We start from the raw sequence: 20,522 nt of genomic DNA on the forward strand, positions 1-20,522 counted from the left end.
TATACTGTATGTGTATGTATTTATATATACATAATAAATATACACAGTACACATACATACCAGTATGTAAACAAAAACATTTATTTTGGATGCGATTAATCGTGATTTATGGTTTGACAGCACTATCTATATATATATATATATATAGATATATATATATATATATATATATATATATATATATATATATACTGTATATAAATAAGCATCATATTCTTCATTCTTACCTTCTAATCTTTCTGATTTGGAGGTGAAATGTGAACTGGACATGTTTTTTGACATTCATCTTATGAACATTTTAGTGTTGTGATCTTCTTGAGTTTCTTTATGTTTATGCACCACTTATGTGACTAAATTGCTATAGCCGCTTTAGTTTACAGTCCAAACATGCATATAGCGGCTGCATGTTTGGCACTCTAGAGTCAATTTCATATACGACTCTGAAAGAGTCACACTCAAAACATAATTAGAAGTCAAACGCTCTTCATTTCATTGCACTTGTAAACCGTCTCCGCGAAAGCACCTCGCGTGACAAATTCTCCTCCCCATAGACACAGATTTTGGTGAGCGTTGACGTAAACTGCACACAGTCATAAGTCTGACTGATGAATGCCAGCACAGCTTCAAATGATCTTAAATGTACTTAATGGATTTCTCCCTTATGACAGACATTTGTTTTCCGCAGTGCTTTGATGGATATATAGATGCTAATAGGTTCGCTCTCAGCTGTTTGTATACTCCTCTCTTTCTCTCGTGTTTCAAAACATCTTTCCATCTGTCACATTAGCACGTTTTACTCGGCTGTCGCTCAGCTAGAGTGCTGTCTCTAAGTTAACTTTGTGAAAGTGTCATACTTAAGATCACCCTAGTGTGGGTCTGATGTGACACGTTTTTTCGCACCTCAGTCTTTTTTCAGTTGTGTGATTTGAGTTCTGACACCCTTTGAGTTCTTTTGATATATGAAATTCCCCAGATTTTCCATTGCATTGCAATAGAGATGCACCAATGTTGAAATTATGGATAATTGTCAAAATAAATCAATACTTACCTTTTCCCCCACACATTTTCACCAGGTGCAATGCAACAGCTTTTCCGTGATAAGTAATTTGTCAGATTGACAAAATATCAGGTTGCTGATGTTTGTACTGATTAATCACGACAAAAAAGTAATGCATATTACTATATAGAATATATATTTTTCTAGTTATGCTCCGTTTTAACATTCCATCAACTAGATACTTGCTTTGTCCAAATACCTACACTTGCGGTCTTTTCACTTGACCACTTATATGACTTATTTCCTGTATTTGGTCCAGGTGTTCAAGTGAGCATGAAGACCACAAGTGTGTGTACAACTTTTCATTACCTGATGGGACACACTTATAGTGTTGTAAAAATGCAAGTGTTTACATAGCTTTATTTTTATTTTAAATACTTAGCATTGTAAAATTAACTTCTAAATGTATGTTCAGTATTCCCTATAACATTCTAAGTGATAAAAAGCAGTTGCAAATGTTGTACAAAATAAATATCACCACTACTCATCTTTGCACCAATTAAACGGGCAACACTTTGTTTTTCTGCCAAATTATATAATATCTAATTAGCCTATTATATTAATATTTAACTTACATTGAAAGTTTTCCGTGACCTCTCGCGAGATCTCGGCAAAAGTCTCACGATTTATTTCCAGAACATGATGCATGATGGGATACACTAAGCCTCGAATAGCACTCCAGGGCAGTATTCGAGATAGTGTGGATTTAGTGTGCATTAAGGGCACTGCGCTTTGGCATTTTTAAGACTTGGGACAGTCTTGCGCACTTACTTCCTGTCGCGCTCACGCGCTCTCAAGTGGCCAAGACCGCAAGTGTGGGTATTTGGACAAGGGGACTGTTCATGTAGCATAAACTTTGCATGCAAGCCAAAGTGAATCATTTTTTGAGTTGATTCTTTTAAGTGAATCAGTTAAATTGGTTCATAAATGGGTCTGAATGATTCTTTACCAAATCGGAGTCTGAATTTGAATCTCTTTGACTCTGAATTGTGAATGTAAACGCAGAATTCTAAAAAAAATTTTTTTTTTTCAATTCTGAATATTTATCTCGCAATTTTGCCTTTTTTAAATATATATTTTGACTGAGTTTATATATCAGATTATGTTTTCTTCTGAATTTACATCTCTCAGTTCTGTTCCACCATGGAATAAAAAAAATGTCAACTTTGTATCTCAGAATTATAACTTTCTCGCAATTGTGAGTCTATATCTTACAATTATGACCTTTCTTCTCAAAATTGCGAATTTATATCTAACAATAGATATATAAATGGGGGGGGGGAGATAATAAATCACAGTTACCTTTTTATTTTTGTATCCCATGGCGGAAACAGGCTTCCATACTATCCAGCGTTTTCAGAAAGAAAAAAAAAAGTACATTAAAGGTATTTTCTGGTCCCTAAGGAAATATTAACAGCTTATGTGTTTGTTGAAGGTTTTATCGTGAGTTGACTGCTGGAGCTGATCCAGAGTGGATGGTAACCCGGATATGGCACTGGAAGCAACTGGAGTAAAACGCACAGGACCCCTCACAATACACTTTACCAGACTAAAACAAACACCTTGTTTTCACTTTATATTTCATCCATCCTGGGTGATATGATCACAAACGATCAGGTGATGAACATCAATGTTTACAGCTGTTAGTAACTCGTCTCAAATGACTCGCTTATGACTGGATTTCAAAGGGAGGGTCTCTGAGCATCTCTAGTTTAAAACCCATGTTGTAATTCAGTGGTTGATTGACACGTGAGTAGGTGCTTCACTGTTGCTACAATATTTAGGTCACACTTTCTGACTACAAATGTGATTTAAGTGATCGGATCACAGCATGTTTTGGATCCAATCCTGTACTTTATGTACTGTAGCACTGACTACTTGTGATCAGATCACCTGAAACAGATCTTAAGTCCAGTATAAACAAGGTCAAAGAATCACTCCCATGTTTCTCCAGCAAAGTCACCTTTACATCCACAGTAACAGATTGTGTTGGAGCTCAGATGGGTCCAGAAAGCACTTGATATTTCAAAAAAAAAAAAAAAAAAAAACATAACAGTTAATTCTGCCTTGCCTTTTTTTATGTTATGGTATGGTATTTTTATTGTTGTTGTGGTTTTGAAAAAAAAAATTAGTCAAAGTTTAGTTCAATTGAAATTGACATTGTAAATGTATTGCATAAAGATAATGAAGCCATTTTTTTCTGAACCATTAAGATTTTCTGCATTTTCATAAATAAGCAAGTTTCACAACCAAATTGTCTATTATGTGGACAAAATGTAATTCTCATCACTGTAATGCAATGAGAAAGATCTGTCAGGATGCAATGATATTTCTTTTTTATTAAAAATCAGAGTAAAATAAACTCATATAATGGGAATGAGATGAGATGGCTTTAAATGTGCCTTATTGTCATAATCTCACAACATCTTGAAAACTGGCTTCATTTACTTGGCTTTTATAAAACATCTATATTGATATTAGTGACTTTAGTCGATTTTTAAAAAAATGTTACAGATGTCCTTGGGTCATGTGATTAATTAGGGCGAAAGTTCGTTACAGAGCTGCATTTTCCAAGTTTCAAAAACATAATTTCTGTGTCAAATCTTTGTCTAATGCACGTCCATTAAGCAGACACTGGAATTAAACTGATACCTCACCAAAACGGTACTGAAAAAGTCACTTTTTTTTCAGATCAAGAAAATGAGATTTGCAACAAGATAAACAACCACAATTAATTATGATATTTGATATGTTCAGAGCATAGAGAAACACAGATGGTTGTTGAGACCAATTATCACCTAATTTAGATATTAAAATAAATCCTTTGTTAAACTGACAGGAAGACGTTCTCACCCATGCGTGGATGTCATCCTATTTCTGTGGAAAACTCTTTTATGGCATGTCATTGTTTATGCATTCATGGCTTTACAGGGAGTCATCGAATTATCATTGACTGAAATTCATTAAATCATTTAGAAATATGGCTGTGGGATTATTATAATTTTTGCAGGCAGTAATGGATTGTTCTGTTCAACTTGCGTGGGTGTTTTGACACATGTGTGCAAACAAGTCATAATATGATTAACAGTGAATATCATACCTCCTGTTTCAATTGAAATAAATATGTTAATACCATATTAGGCAATTAATCACGCTGGCTTCAACTACAAGTGAACTGAACAAAAGAAAATATAAGCATTAATGTGCTTTACAAAGCTATTTTGCACTCCTCTAGGCTTTTATCATGGATTAGGGACTCTGCTGTTATTATTAATCTCTTTATTGTACTAAACATTAACTCATATTTCTGATGGGTTATATTGATGTTGCCAAATTAGGCAGATGAATTAATCTCTACTCTTGTGCATTTAAAAGTCAACATGAAATGCAGCTCAAAACCCATTTAACTTCTGTAATCTGACATATTTTCAAGTGACAGGATAGGCAAAATGTTGGGCAGGACTTCATTTTAACTATAGAATATGGATTGGATTGTGAAAAGGAGCAGGTTGTGTATTAATATGTTCAATGTGTCAAACAAAAGAGATTGAGATTCACTAGTCCAAGAGATGTAATAATTTACCTGATAACCAGCAAAGGAATAGGTGTATACTAATACCCAGGCAGCAAATACTATTATTATTCATAACAGATTACAACACGTGCCCAAACTATATTGGGTAAAGCACACACACACACACACAGACTCCCACTTATCATCAGTGTGTGATAAAGTCCTTTGGGAGAAAACGGTAATTGACAGCAATCTCCATCTCTTTCAAACTCTAAATGCAACATACGTAAACTCAAGTAAACTCAATAATGCTGTCCTGGGAGGCAAAAATTCATTACTAAGCTGAGCTATTATTACGCTACGTTGAGGGCACTTCTTATTGCAGTCAGGCCCGTTGCAGCACTTTGCTTCATTTGACAAGAGACTATATTAAACAAATAACATGGCCGAAATTACCGCTGACCCAATAATGGATCTGAACTAATAAAATACTGCAGTTGCAGAAGTCATGAGGGTCTGAACCCACTTCACGCTGTAGTAATGATTACTAGTTTAGTGTGTCCACACCGATTATTGTACAAATGAAACAAACCTTTCCAGAGGCAATTTCTGCATTTATCATATTACCGAATTATTCCCATGAAAGGCACCTAGAGCTTTACCTCACCTGCTTTTACTTGTCATTTTTTGATGATACTTTCTCCTAAATGATCTGAATGAAGGCAAACTTTGAATTATGGAGTCACCAGGGTTTTTATAGTTAACTCAAACTTAAACTAAAACCATTTTTAAAAAAAGTTTAAAAACTTGAACTAAATAATAATTAAATTATTAATAAAATTGTTCATAAAGTTAATGAAGATATAAACAAATAAAAATGTCAGAAATGCAAAAAATTATTAACTGTTTAACTAAAATGTAAGTGAAAAGAGAAAATATAAAAATAAACCCAAAGATAAATAAAAACTATAATGGAAATAATACTAAAATAACACTGGGTGTCACCAAGCATTGCTTGCAAGTTGAAACTGATTTCTTAAGGAACACACTTTTTAATGCAAGTCTTTATTTAACGGTGGATTATAAATTAAATTAAATTAAAATACTCAAATGTTGTATTTAATTTGCCCATAGTTCACCAAGCACATTTCGAAAGCTTTCCACACATACGTCACCATGAACGTCATCCGAAACTCACCTCATCTTTAGTGCGAGGACTAAAAAACTATTTTTCATGGACTCCGTAGAGGGAATGCAGAGGGGGGTGCAGCAGATTATGTGCGGTTGCTTCGTCTCAGTAGTTTGTCCTGTCGCTGACACGTTTGATACGAGGAGCAGGTAGATCGACCCGTACAGTTGGTACGCCGTATGTGTGATCATCTATGAAAGAGAAGCAATCAGAAGAAACTTATAAAATAGTACTTTAAGTTTATTTTTCTAGTTGTGTAATTTTAACCCTGCAAAGCCTGGCATATGAAATAATATATATATTATATATATATATATATATATTTATATATATATTTTTATTTTTTAATGGAACGGTATATTGAACCTTTAGATAAAATATACTGTATATAGTTTGCATGCGAGTATTTTGTTGAGTATTATATTTCATCATATAGTATGATGTAGGGGGAAAAACACAGCTCAGTTTTAGTCAAAGGCTCGGAGAAAAATATGCAGTTTGGAGCAGATGCTGATATTTCTATGACCAAAAAGTAAGATGAAATTCTGATGCTTGTAATATAAAACAATGAGATCTTTATAACAGTAAAGCAGACTATACATGAAATTATTTAAATATTGGTTGTCACTCTGTCTCATAATAATACACCATAGTAAGTTGATACCTAAATGCTTAGTTTTATGATCAAAGCTGATGAATAAGAGATGAACAAAAACATTCCTCAAAAGCCTGATGATATTTAAAAAAAAAAAAAATTATTATTATTATGTCTGGATAATCAAGTAAAATCAAATGAAGTCCAGCTAAGTTGCTTCAGTCCATTAAGTGTTCATCTTGAAATGTAAAAGTTATTCTAACGTTTACAGCATATTTATAATTTAGAGGCCATAGAAATTTCAAATATGCTACAGTAGACTTTACAGTAGACCTGTTAAGCAACACCTTAAAAAAAAATGGAGGTTGTTTTTGTGTAACTTGAATACTTGGGCAGTTTAAGGAGATTCCAAGGTTTTGTGTGAGACTCACTGGCTGGGAAAAGTCCACCTATGACAGCATTGATGAGAGAAGACGAGGTGAAGAAGTTGTTCTGCACAGTTCTAGACAGGGTTTTTGGAGTCTTCCTGGTGCTCCCCACCTCAACCGGTTCCAGATCTTCAGGTCTATTCAAAAGCTTCACGGTGCTGATGGATTCCTGGAGGTCTGTGCGCTGCATGTTAGCTGGGGCTGTCCAACCTTCCGCTCTACAAGATAAGAGATACATTTTAAATATTTCAAGCCTTGAACCAAACCAATTATGCTCAAAACATTGATTTGAAGCAGAACAGTATTTGAAAAAAACATAAAATGCCAAAAGACTTTATACTGGAATTTTTATGAGGTTTTGGTAGATCCGTCATGAGACTTATTAGAGACTTTGTGAGCAAGTACATTTAACTCACCCCCTGTGATAATTTTCTGCTCCACCTGGTTGATTGGCAGTTTGTCTTTCCAATTAAGAAAATTGGAAAATTCCATGAAGCCGATCAGTCCGTCTTTATCTACATCACAGTAATCCATGAGATCATCAAGCACTGGGTCACTGATGATCATGTTAAACTGGTGGCAGACTTCCTTCAGATCCTCCTTATTGATTTTCCCTTGACCCTTCTGTAACACAAGACAATTACAACAGGTAATCGGCAAAACTGGCTTGCAAAATTAAAAATCAATTCTAGATTTTTTTTTTTTTTTTTTGCTTTGATGACTTTTCAGCATAATTTTCTTTAGAAATTAATGGTTAACTATGGTGAAATTCTGATAGGTTGCAATATAAATTAATGGTAACATTTCTCACTACTCTCAACCAATTCTCACTATTAACTACAATGCATATTACTAGCATACTGCCTGTTTATTAGTACTTATAAAGTACTTAATCCTACCCTAAAACCTAAATTTAACAACTACCTTTCTAACTATGAATAATTAGTTAATAATGAGAATTGGAAAAAGTGTGACCAAATCAATGAGATCTTTATAACAGTATAGCAGACTTGTTTGCATGAAATGATAAAATATTAGCCGTCACCCTATATCTCTCAATAATGCTGCATTGATATTTAAAAGCTCAGTTTTCTGATCAAAGCTCTGTAGTTTCAAAAACTATAATGCAATACAATAATGATTAAGAAACAAATTAATGTTCTTTAAAAGCCTAATGATCAAATTTAAAGGGGTCATATGTGGTTGCTAAAAAACATTATTTTGTGTATTTGGTTTAATGAAATGTGTTTATGCGGCTTTCTGAAACGCGTCGATTTTTACAAAACTCATCAGTCTGAAAAGCGAGGTGTGCTCTGATTGGCCAGCTATCCAGTACGTTGTGATTGGCCGAATACCTCAAACGTGTGACGGAAATGTTACGCCCCTCACCATACTGTGATGCCCTGTCCGGCCGGAGTGACGAGACAAAAATATTAAAACCCATTATAAACGAGGCATTTGTTGCATCCAGTGGAGACATAATTATGGATTATAATGACTTCTGTCTTTTTACGCGATGCGTTGCATCGCGCCGCGTAAACATAAAACCATGTCTGCATTTGTGATCGGAGAAAATGACAAACAACAAGCGCTACTCTACACTGCTCAGAACTCGCGTTTGAATCATCAGTGGCAACTCCTTTAAATATTAAAAAAAACTTACTTACAGTCTGTGAGTCAGAACAGCCGGCATTGTAGTCTACTCTACCAGGATCAGGAAACAGTCCTCCATAAAATGTGCTGCACACATCTGAATATTTGGGTTGAAGTGTTCTGGAACAGTGTTGTAAATACAACTTAACCACTGATTTCTAGTCGTGAAAAACACAGCTCCTTCACGACATGGCAGTGGCGGCAACAACAATACTACAGCGATAATAAAAGTTACGCTTTCTTTCTTTGCGTGAACATTTGGGCGGCGTTATGCAAATCTTCCCACATCGTGACGTAGACATGTGGGGGGCGTGTTAGAACGAGCCGTTTTAGGTAGGCGTTGTTGACTCTTAACTTTTATTAAAAATATCTCTTTGGATTTGAGACTTTAGTCTTTGCAAAAGTCGAAATCTTCTTTATGCACCAAGAGCTTGTAACACTCCAAAGAGAAAGGAAAAATTGAAATCGCGTCATATGATCCCTTTAATGCTCACATTTTAACATGAAAAAATTATGTATGGATAATCAAGTTAACCTGTAAGTTGCTTCAGTCCAATAAATGTTCATCTTGAAATATTACTAACAATATAAAAGTTATTCTTATGTTTACTTTATAAAAATATTAAAGATTTCACAGAAAAATTACATGTGAAGCACGAGTTGAAGGTAGACATTTGTACAATTATACTAAAATTATACTTTTACTTGCTAAAAAAGCACAAGACAGACCATCAAAGAAAAGTGGTAGGCCTAATTGGTAAAACTGGCAATGAGCAGTTTAAGCAATTATGCAATGAGAACAGCCGCTGACCTTGTTGTAGTATTTGAATGCTTCCAGTAATGAGCTGAAGTTCTGGTAGTTGGACTTTTTGAGGTGCTGGCGAATGGCACTGACCACGGCTCGCTGTCGGTCTTTACCTTTCAGGTACTCGCCAGGTGGAGTTTGATGGAGCAGTTCACCCACACCTGAGGAGAACTAGGAAGAACTACAAGTGGATGAATCTCTCAAAACCAGTCAAGAACATACCCCAAAAATATGCTTAACTGTCTTGAAAATAGGCTTCATTTTCTTTATTTAAAATGCTATGAATGTTTTTGAGTTTTGATTATAGGAAAGTCCAAGTTAAAATTTCCCAACAATGTTTTTCACACCAACCAAGAGTAAACCATAAACTCTCTACGATACTGGCTGCTAATTTATTTCTGACATATCAAACTCAGAATGTGACAGACAATTTAAATTACCAAAGCTGTCATGTTTCATCAAGACTCCAAATGTGTGATCACTGGGAATGTTTAATGTCTCTGCAATTCTATAAATTAATGCACAGACAGAAAAGATGATTTACACAGTGGCAGAAACTGTGAAAATATCATTAGTATTTAACAAAAATGCTCAACCATGACTTACGGATCATGAACTTTGCCTGTTTGCGGCTGAGTCTTCTCTCTGAAGTCATCGCAGCGTTTGGAAACTAATTTTGTGCCGTTGTGCCTGAAGACATGAAGATTAATTAATTGTTCATTTTTGATAATGTTGTCATTCACATTGCTATATTAGTTGTCATTAGGGGCTTATTTAGAAATTTGAAAAAATATGGATTGCAGAATACTGAAGATTGCAGACATTCAAAATAGCAGTCAAAATAGTAAAAATGACAACACTGTTACCTTTCTGGAGGCATAACGTTATCCCAAAATACATTCATTTGGCTACAAATGACAATGCAATTAATCTCTCATTTTCTTGATTCTTGTGCTGGGATTGAGAGTGGGGTGAATGACCCAATACTCCCCAACAGATGGTGCTATGTGTGTATGTATTAGGGCTGAGCAAGTTAACGCGTTATCACGTTAACGCATTAATTAATTAATTTGGGGTGGGCCTAAGACTGTACTAGTGATCGATCATATGAACGCTCCCGATAAAATTATTTAGGTTATGCATCAACATGAAGTGAAGTGACGTGTGGCCAAGTATGGTGACCCATACTCGGAATTTGTGCTCTGCATTTAACCCATCCAAGTGCACACACACACAGTAGCGAACACACACACACACACACGGAGCAGTGGGCAGCCATATTGCTGCGGCACCCGGGGAGCAGTAGGGGGTTCGGTGCCTTGCTCAAGGGTCTCACTCACCTCAGTTGTGGTATTGAGGGTGGAAGAGAGCACTGTACATTCACTCCCCCACCTACTATAATGCGCCATCTTGGCGGCATAAGCTCAGAATCTTCCTTTTTCATGCAAATTCCTACTCAAGACAGCTGTGGAGAAGACGCAAGAAGAAGGATTTCCCTCTCGCCGTTCCAGCATGTCGAAAGCTTGCACGCTGTATTCAGGGCCTATCGAGGCCCCGGACATCCACGAATTCTGAGTCCTGTGCCTGGGTCTCGCCCATGCGGAGGCAGCATTCGCTGGGTCGGGCCGCCCTCACTGCGAGGAATTCTCAGTGCGGGTGCTTAGGGCCCGGAGGAATATTGCCCTCGGTGACTTCTCTCTGCAACGTCCCACTGCCGCTAGCGAGCCACTGGTGGGACTGCAGCCGCACGTGGGCAACCGCGCTGAAATGCGTGTTTCACCCCCCGCTCTCCGGTGTTTTTTGCAGAAGAGAGCCTTTGACCCACCCCTGGTGCTTCAGAGGTCATTTCGTTCGGCGCAACGGGGGACGACGATCTCGACGAGGCTATGTCTCTGACGGCATCCGAGAAGGACTGGGCCCATACTCCGGAGGAGCGCTCTGAAGTGGAGGGGCAGGCCACGTTTCAGGAATGAGCTCGTCCGGATTCTCACCAGCGCTATGAGCGATCTAGGTCTGGAGTGGGAATCCCCCGACGAACCAGCTCAGAGCGAGCTGGATTCATGGTTCCTTCACTTGGGCTGCCGAGCTGCCACTCCGCAGAAGCGAGACCCATTTCTCCAGACCTGCATGACTAGGTCACTAAGGCGTGGGCTGAGACCCAGTCAGCTCGCACCCACGCCGGAGGGTCGGAGATATTCACCAAAGTCGACAGGGCGGAAGCCCATCGACATACATGCATTCCGCCCATCGAGGAATCCATCGCAGCGCACCTCTGTCCCTCGTCTGCCTCTCTGAAGGTGGGTGCTTCGCTGCCGTCAAGGCCCTGCCATCTGACCACTCACATCGCGGACAAGGCGTACGCCTCCTCAGGGGAAGCGATCTCAGCACTTCACACAATGGCGGTGCTCCTAGTTTTTCAGGCACAGCTCCTGAAATTCCTGGACGAGGGTGGAGCGGATCCCGAGGCCTTTAAGGATCTTCGTGCTGCAACGGATTTCGCATTAAAGGCCACGAAGAAGACAGCCCAGGCGATCGGACAAAGCATGGGCTACATGGTGGTGCTCCACCGTCATCTGTGGTTGACGCTCACGGAGCTGAAAGACGCGGACAGGAAGACGCTGCTCAATGCTCTTTTGTCTCCCTCCAGCCTCTTTGGAGACGCTGTGGAGGCTATCGCGGAGCGCTTCTCTGAAGCACAAAAATGCTCCAATGCAATGAGCCACTTCCTGCTGTGCCGGGCTGCAGCACAGAAGTAGATCTTTGTCCGCTTCCAACCGGCCATCGAAGCGGGCTCCTTCGGCGCCAGATCCGGACCTTGCTGCTCACACCTAAACACCACGGCATAGGGCACCGAAGGCGCGACACGGCTTCAAGAGAGGAAACCACCCCGGGAGCACTACATCTGAGCAAAAGCCTTTTTGCTGATGGGAGAGTACGGAGGAGTTCGCAGAGCGGCGGGTCTGCCGCGAAGCATCTGAAACGTTCTCACGAGGGCCCCTTAGCGGTTGCAGGTGACTGCGAGAATGTTTATGTTGTGACTGTTCAGAATGCAATAAAGTCTGTTACTCCCTCACAAAAAGAGCCTTTTTCTTCTCCAGTGATTGCGGCTTCTCACATTCGGCGCCGGCTAGGGAGCCGGTAATAAAGTCGGGTTCGCAGATCTCCCGGGTAACCGGCGATGCTCACGGCCATGAATTAAGTGTCGGACCTCCGCCGCCATGGCTCGCTCTCGACACTTCGCACACACACACGTCTGTGTCACTCATACATTCAGGGGAGGGCTCGCGCTTCCCATTAATAGGCAATGCACGACCTACGCTACCATACAGAGCTCCCAGGGCAGGGTACACTCGAGAGCTCTTTACGAACAAGCAGCATGCCTTTTACTGTGGGCCGATCGCCATCTGCTCTCCATTTGGTCAGCGCATGTCCCGAGCTGACTGAACAACGGCGCGGATATGCTATCGAGGGACGGGATTCCTCACGGAGAATGGAGACTGAACCCCGGGACAGTGAGACTGATCTGAGAACGGTTCGGGAAGGCGGAGGTGGATTTATTCACGACAGAGGAGAACACACATTGCCCTCTGTTCTTCTCTCGGTCACGCTCTGTCCGCCCTGGGCGGAGACGCACTCACGATGCCGTGGCCAAAGGTGCACCTGTATGCGTTTCCCCCGTTGAAGATTGTGTCACAGGTGCTACACAAAATCAGAGAGGAGAGAGCGTCTGTGTTATTAATCACTCCGTACTGGCCGAACAGGCCTTGGTTTCCCAATCTGCTGGAGATATTAACGGCTCCCCCGTAACTGATTTCAATGAGACGGTACCTCCTATCTCAGACAGGCAGCTCGATATGGCACCCAAACCCCGAATGGTGGAAACTTCATGTGTGGATGGTGTGCGGGAACCAGTAAACTCTGACTCATTGTCTCGCCACGTGATGGACACGATTATGGAGGCACTAGCCCCTTCTACGAGATGCCTGTATGCTCTTAAATGGCCAGTGTTTGTGAAATGGTGTGAATCGAATGGTAGTGACCCAGAGAGCTGTCCCGTGTCTGACATTCTGGATTCTTAATTTTCTGGCTGTGAAAATGAATCTGCATTGTTAATCCTTTTGATCTTTTATTTAAAAAATTCACAAATATCTAACCTTTCATTGGATAATAAGAATTTAAAATGGGGGGAAATATCATTATGAAATAAATGTTTTTCTCTAATACACATTGGCCACAATTAACGGCACCCTTTTATTCAATACTTTTTGAAACCTCCATTAGCCAGTTTAACAGCTCTAAATGTTCTCCTATAATGCCTGATGAGGTTAGAGAACACCTGACAAGAGATCAGAGACCATTCCTTCATCCAGAATCTCTCCAGACCCTTCAGATTCCCAGCTTCATGATGGTGCTTCTCCTCTTCAGTTCACCACACTCATTTTCTATAGGGTTCAGGTCAGAGGACTGGAATGGCCATAGCAGAAGCTTGGTTTTGTGCCCAGTGACCCATTTTTGTGTTGGTTTGTGTTTGGATTATTGCATGGTTGGAAGATCCAAACATGGCCCATTATAAGATTTCTAACAGAGTCAGTCACTTTTTGGTGAGTTGGTATTTGATAGAATCAAAGATGCCATGTATCTAAACAAGATGTCCAGGACCTCCAGCAGAAATATAGGCCCACAACATTAAAAACACAGCGGTATATTTCATTGTACACATGGGGTACTTTTTATCCCTGTGTTCACCAAACCCATCTTGGTTGCTGCTAAAAAGCTCTTTTTTTTTTTGTTTCATCTGACCATAGAAGCCAGTCCCATGTGAAGGTCCAGTCGTGTCTGATAACTGAATATGCTGGAGTTTGTTTTTGGATGAGCTAGGAGAATTTTTCTTGAAACCCTCCCAACATGTGGTGTTGTAGGTGCTGTTTGACAATTTTTAAGGTTTTCTGACCCCGAGACTCAACTATTTTCTGCAGTTCTCCAGCTGTGGTCCTTGGAGAGTCTTTAGCCACTCAAACTCTCCTTCTCACCGTGCATTAGGATGATATAGACACACGTCCTCTTCCAGGCAGTTTCGTAACATTTTCTGTTTATTGGAAATTCTTAATTATTGCCCTGATGGTGGAAATTGGAATTTTCACTGCACTGCTTTTCTAAAAGTCACTTTCTAATTTGTGAAGCTCAATTATCTTTTGCTGCACATTAGAAATATATTCTTTGGTTTTTCTCATTGTGATGGATGATTAAGGGAATTTGGGCTTTGTTTTCCCTCCTATTTATATTTGTGTGAAACAGGAAGCCATGGCTGGATAATTTCATGTTCATAATCCCCCTGGAGTGCTCAAAAGAATTTCTAGGGGTGCCAATACTTGTGGCCAATGTGTATTTGAGAAAAATGTATTTCATAATGATATCCCCCCCCCCCCATTTGAAATTCTTATTATCCAATGAAAGGTTAGATTTTTGTGAATTTTTTTTAATAAAAGATCAAAACGATTAACAATGCAGACTCATTTTCACAGCCTTCTTATACAGGGGCATCTCTATAAATTAGAATGTTGTGGAAAAGTTCATTTATTTCAGTAATTCGTCTCAAACTGTGAAACTCGTGTATTAAATAAATTCAATGCACACAGACTGAAGTGGTTTAAGTCTTTGGTTCTTTTAATTGTGATGATTTTGGCTCACATTTAACAAAAACCCACCTATTATATAGATTATATATAACATCGATTTTTTTAAGTCTCTTCTGCTCACCAAGGCTGCATTATTTGATCAAATTACAAAAAAAAATAATAATAATAATAATATTTGTTTTCTATTTGAATATATTATAAAATTTTATTTATTCCCGTGATGCAAAGCTGAATTTTCACCATCATTACTTCAGTCTTTACCGTCACATGATCCTTTAGAAATCATTCCAATATGCTCATTTGCTGTGCAGTAATTATTAATGCTCAATTATTAATAATGGTTCTTATTATTAATATTGAAAACATTGCTTGCTGCTTAATATCTTTGTTAAAAAAATTGTGATCATTTTTTCAGGATTTTTGATTATTAGAAAGTTCACTCAGAATTAGCATTTATTTGAAATATATATATTTGTTTACATTATAAAATGTATTTACTGTCACTTTTGATCAATTTAATGCATCCTTGCTGAATAAATTTAAAACAAAATTTGAAATAATTTTAAATAGCAGTGTAGCATGGTTTTCACCAAATATTAAGCAGAAAAAAAAAAGTTCAGCATAAAAATAAATGTAGCAGAAAATTAATGTTTCTTGAACAAAATCAGCATTATTAGAATGATTTCTGAATTGTATGATTGTGTATATATACACACATATAACATACAATTGTAATTTTTTTCAAAAATATTTACATTTAACAATATAAACATTTACATTTAATCTGAAAATAGAAATATGAAATCACCTTAAATAAATGCTAATAAATCACTGTGTGTTCAGATCTTCAGCTAGAAGCAAAACGTACAGTAAGTTAAGGTGCATGTGTGTGTATGCGTTTACATTAGTGATCTGGAGATGGTTCTCCCATCATTGTAATGAGGTGTTGGAACACCAAACCTACCATCTCTCCTATAGTGATTGCAATTGTACTTTCTGTCCACACGCTCTCCTGCAACAACAAAGAGACAAATGCAGCCAAAAGCTGTCCATCTGCGTTTTCTGAAATGATGCCAAAATAAGCACAAGAGAAAAAGACAACAACAAAAATGCAAAGTTTAAGCAAAGACTAAGAACTCTAAATGGGCTGCAATCTGACTGACCTACAAAATAGGATCCGTGTGTCCCTCATCCACTTCCTTCTTCACCTGATGCATGGTTTTGGGTGGATTGATGACCTCACCGCCGTTAGATACTGCATTTAAAAGAATTCACAGATTTTCTGTTTCTTTTGATTATTGAGTCTATACATGACTATGCTGGTGAGGTTTCACTATTACTCTTACACTGGAGCGTTGTAACACCAAAAGTGGATTTCTCAGCATCGAGCCAGCTTGGTAAACCAGAGCCTTGAACTTCTGACCTCAGAGCTTTCTGATAGTTGACAATTGAATTCATGAAAATGACGCAGCCTCTCTTGGAAGTGTGTTTTTGGTGCAGGATTGATCACTGATCCAGCCTGAAAATGCATGCATGCGGTGCACAAGCAACACATTTTTTCCATCCATTACATTTGCAACAAAGTCTAAAGTTGCCAATGTGCTTTCAACTGAAAAAAGAAAAAGAAAATCTCATGAATAATTTTTCCAAGTCTAAAAAAGACTTGGTTTTCTCTAAACATTTTGTATTTTAATTTTAAGTGAAATATTGGTTTTGTGTGAATCACCCACAAGTTAAAACTGTTTAAACATGAAGCAATAAGAACGAATATGGTCACTGAAACAATTTTGACATGATGACTGTCTTACATTAATGGATGATTTAGTGTTCACACCATGGACTAGTGTGCTGGCAATATCAGGATCATTTGCTTTTCCATGGTAGACCCGAACTGTCCCAACGGGTGGCTGAGCAGAATTGACAAACTTTCTCACCACAGGTGGAGTCACAGTCTGTAAGTAAAAAACAAACAAATATTTTATACAATGTTAGTCAAAGATTTGGTTTTTCAAAGGTTTTATATATACACATACACAGAATGGTTTGGTACATCAGTTTACTGAGATATAGATATATACACACACACACACGTTTGGGCTCAGTAAGACTTGTAATATTTTTTTAAAGAAGTCTCTTATGCTCATCAAGGCTGCATTTATTTGATCAAAAATACACACAAAAAAAATGTAATCTTGCAAAATGTTATTACAATATAAAATAATGGTTTCTATTTTAATATCCTTTCAAATAGAATTCATTTCTGTGATGCATCATGAAAAGCTGAATTTCCATCAGCCATTACTCCAGTGTAAAGCGTCACTTGATCCTTCAGAAATCATTCTAATATGCTGAAATAAATTATATTTTAAAGCAGGGGTGGGGAACGTTGATCCTGGAGGGCCGGTGTCCCTGCAGAGTTTAGCTCCAACCCTAATCAAAAACACCTGAACCAGCTAATCAAGGTCTTCGGGATGCATTTAGGTTTTTTTTTCCTAGGGTTTTTCAGGGTTGGAACTAAACTCTGCAGGAGAGTGGCCCTCCAGGATCAACGTTCCCCACCCCTGTTTTAAAGTATATTAAAATAGAAACCATTATTTTATATTGTAATAACATTTTGCAAGATTACATTTTTTGTGTGTGTGCATTTTTGATCAAATAAATGCAGCCTTGATGAGCATAAGAGACTTCTTTAAAAAAACCATTACAAGTCTTACTGATCCCAAACTTTTGAGTGGTAATATATATATATATACACACACATACATACACACACACACACTGTAATTAGTTACTGTAATTTAATTACTTTTCCTTTGAAAAAGTAAGGGATTACTGTTATTTTTTCTGTAATTTAATTACAGCTACTTATGTAATTTAACTTAATACTGTGTATAGACACACACACACATATATATATACACACACACACACACACATACACAGCCTTGATGAGCATAAGAGACTTCTTTAAAAAAAAACATTACAAGTCTTACTGATCCCAAACTTTTGAGTGGTAATATATATATATATACACACACATACATACACACACACACACTGTAATTAGTTACTGTAATTTAATTACTTTTCCTTTGAAAAAGTAAGGGATTACTGTTATTTTTTCTGTAATTTAATTACAGCTACTTATGTAATTTAACTTAATACTGTGTATAGACACACACATATATATACACACACACACACACACATACAATTTTGGTTAAATCCACTATTGTATTGTAAGTCTAACCTTAAAATGCATGCTTTTCATGTACCCGTCTCACTTTAACTACTTTGGTGAGTTAATAAGAATATTGGTAACACTTTAGTGCCCAATTCTCACTTATTAATTAGTTGATTATTAGCATGAATATTTCTAGGATATTGTATGTTTATTATTACTTTAAAAAAAACACATTAATGTGTTGAATAACATAATATAGAAGAAGAATTATTCTAAATCCTTAATCCTACCCAATTCTTAAACTTAACTACTACAGTAATCTAATTACACTGTTGAAGATTGTAATTAATTAATTTTTTAGAGTAACTTACCCAACAAATACACATATATATATACACACATATATATATACACACACACACACACACACACACATATAGTTAGTAGCCCAGAAGAAAATAGAAGATGACCCATAGAGTAACTTACCCAACAAATACACACATATATATATATATACACACACACACACACACAGTTAGTAGCCCAGAAGAAAATAGAAGATGACCCACCCCTGGTGTAATTTCTTGCAGACAAGTCTTAGTTGTGTCACCAAGTGGAATGAGCTTTCCTGCCTTTCAGTGGAAATTATTATACATTCAAATTCTGTAATATTTCTTAAGAAATCTATGTACAACATCAAAACTTCCTCTGAAAAAGAATGAGTCATACCGCGCGGATGTTTGGAAACGTGTCTCTGCGTCTCAAGGTGGATGAATTCCGCTCTATGAGACTCATGCCTACACACTCGCATATTTAATGCAGATTTATTTACACCCAATTAACCATCCAAACAAAAAAACAACTTTACAACAGCAGCACTAATTACAAAGCCTCACAAACATGTAGCAGTGTTTGTTTACCTTCCGTTACCCGGCAACGCGCTGAGGAAATGGCGTCAGGTTAATAATGACGCAAGTCTCTCAGACGTCCAGCTGTCAGAAAGTCGATTTCCAGTCATATACCGAATTTCTTCAGAAATTCCAATTACCAGTTAAACCAAGAGAATTTGCTATGGTTTTTGAATTCCAAAGAGTGTGATGTTGCTTTTAAAAAAACTGTATCTCAGAAGAAATCAGCATGGTTAATCCTTGTGGTAACATTTTCATTGAAAATGTCGACGTTTTAAAACAACAGTGTAGCATAAGATTATAAGGATGCTCTTTGTTCTGTGTCCCTACCTGCAGCAAGATTTTTTTTGGTCCTCTTTATTTGGTAATATCTCTTGGGTTAAAGCACGGAAACTGCCAAATAAGTTTTGTATCAATAAAATTAAGGAAGTGTCTTACAAAATACTTCATCGAATTTATCCTGCTAAGCATGTTTTGGAAAGATTTAAGCTTAATATTTCGTATACCTGTGAATTTTGTGGTCTGTGAAATCTTTTTTTTTTCCATTGTATTTACTCGAGATTATTTTGGAAGGATTTGGAATTCTATATTAACAGAAAAATAGAGTGCATGATAGAAATTAGTATATCTGATGTACTTTTTTTTTTATACAGAAAACGAACATTTGAATTGTAAAGAACAACATATTATACATTTGTTTATTTTGTTAGGAATTCCATATACATAAGAAGTGGGCTCAATGTAAACCAAATTTTGCACATTTTATAAATGACTTTAAATTATATGCAAATCTCTTAGAACAAACAAAAAAGCACTGAAAACATGTAATGCTCTGAAAGCATTGAACTATGTAATTTTCTTCCTTTTTTCCTTTTTTTTTTCCTCTGGCAGCTAATAATGTTAATTTGATCATGTGAATATGTAATACCTCATTGTGGCATTGAATTAAAGCAGGAAAAAAAAAAAAAAAAGTCGATTTCCAAATTAAGCGTTTATTTTATATTCTGAAATGATCCTATGTTTGTTATCTACCTGCAACAAAGACCCAAGTTGCCAACGCGCCTTTAATGGGAAAAAAAGACTCGTTAAAAAATTCAAAGTCTTGTTTTCAAGAAAAAAAGTTGTTTTAAAAATTATTAACTCATTAACTAGGCCTACTAACAATGAATAAAATACATGACTGTAATATGACTTTAGTGAATTTCAAAGGTTAAATTAAATGTACAAATAATAATAATAATCTCTTTATAATCCTGTGTGTTATGAAAATAAAATATTTGTGATGAGCGTTGTTCTGATTGGCCGATTTGTCTCCGAGGCTGACGTCACATCCGTCATCATCAGTTTGGATGCAAAAGAGGAAGTTGGGAGGAACCGAGAGAAAGGTACGAGTCTCTGGGCTTTAAACATTTGTACGGTTATGTTAATTTGAATGTTTTTGTTTGTTTGTTTAAATAAGCCATACTGTTATTTCCGAGGTCTTGCTTTTTAACGGTTTATTTATGAGGCGTCACGCTCAGTGCTGTGTGCGCGAGCATAGCGCTCGGCCTGTT

At 37.4% G+C, this 20,522-nt stretch overlaps 1 pseudogene; it reads right to left on the minus strand.

Annotated features, from left to right (window-relative positions):
• Window positions 1-5,775: 5,775 nt before the first annotated feature.
• Window positions 5,776-18,982, minus strand: LOC107569808 (EF-hand domain-containing family member B-like; annotated as a pseudogene).
• Between the last annotated feature and the right edge of the window lie 1,540 nt (window positions 18,983-20,522).

Source organism: Sinocyclocheilus grahami, unplaced genomic scaffold (genome assembly GCF_001515645.1).
Source record: "Sinocyclocheilus grahami isolate Dianchi unplaced genomic scaffold, SAMN03320097.WGS_v1.1 scaffold1382.1, whole genome shotgun sequence".
NCBI classification, from domain to species: domain Eukaryota; kingdom Metazoa; phylum Chordata; class Actinopteri; order Cypriniformes; family Cyprinidae; genus Sinocyclocheilus; species Sinocyclocheilus grahami.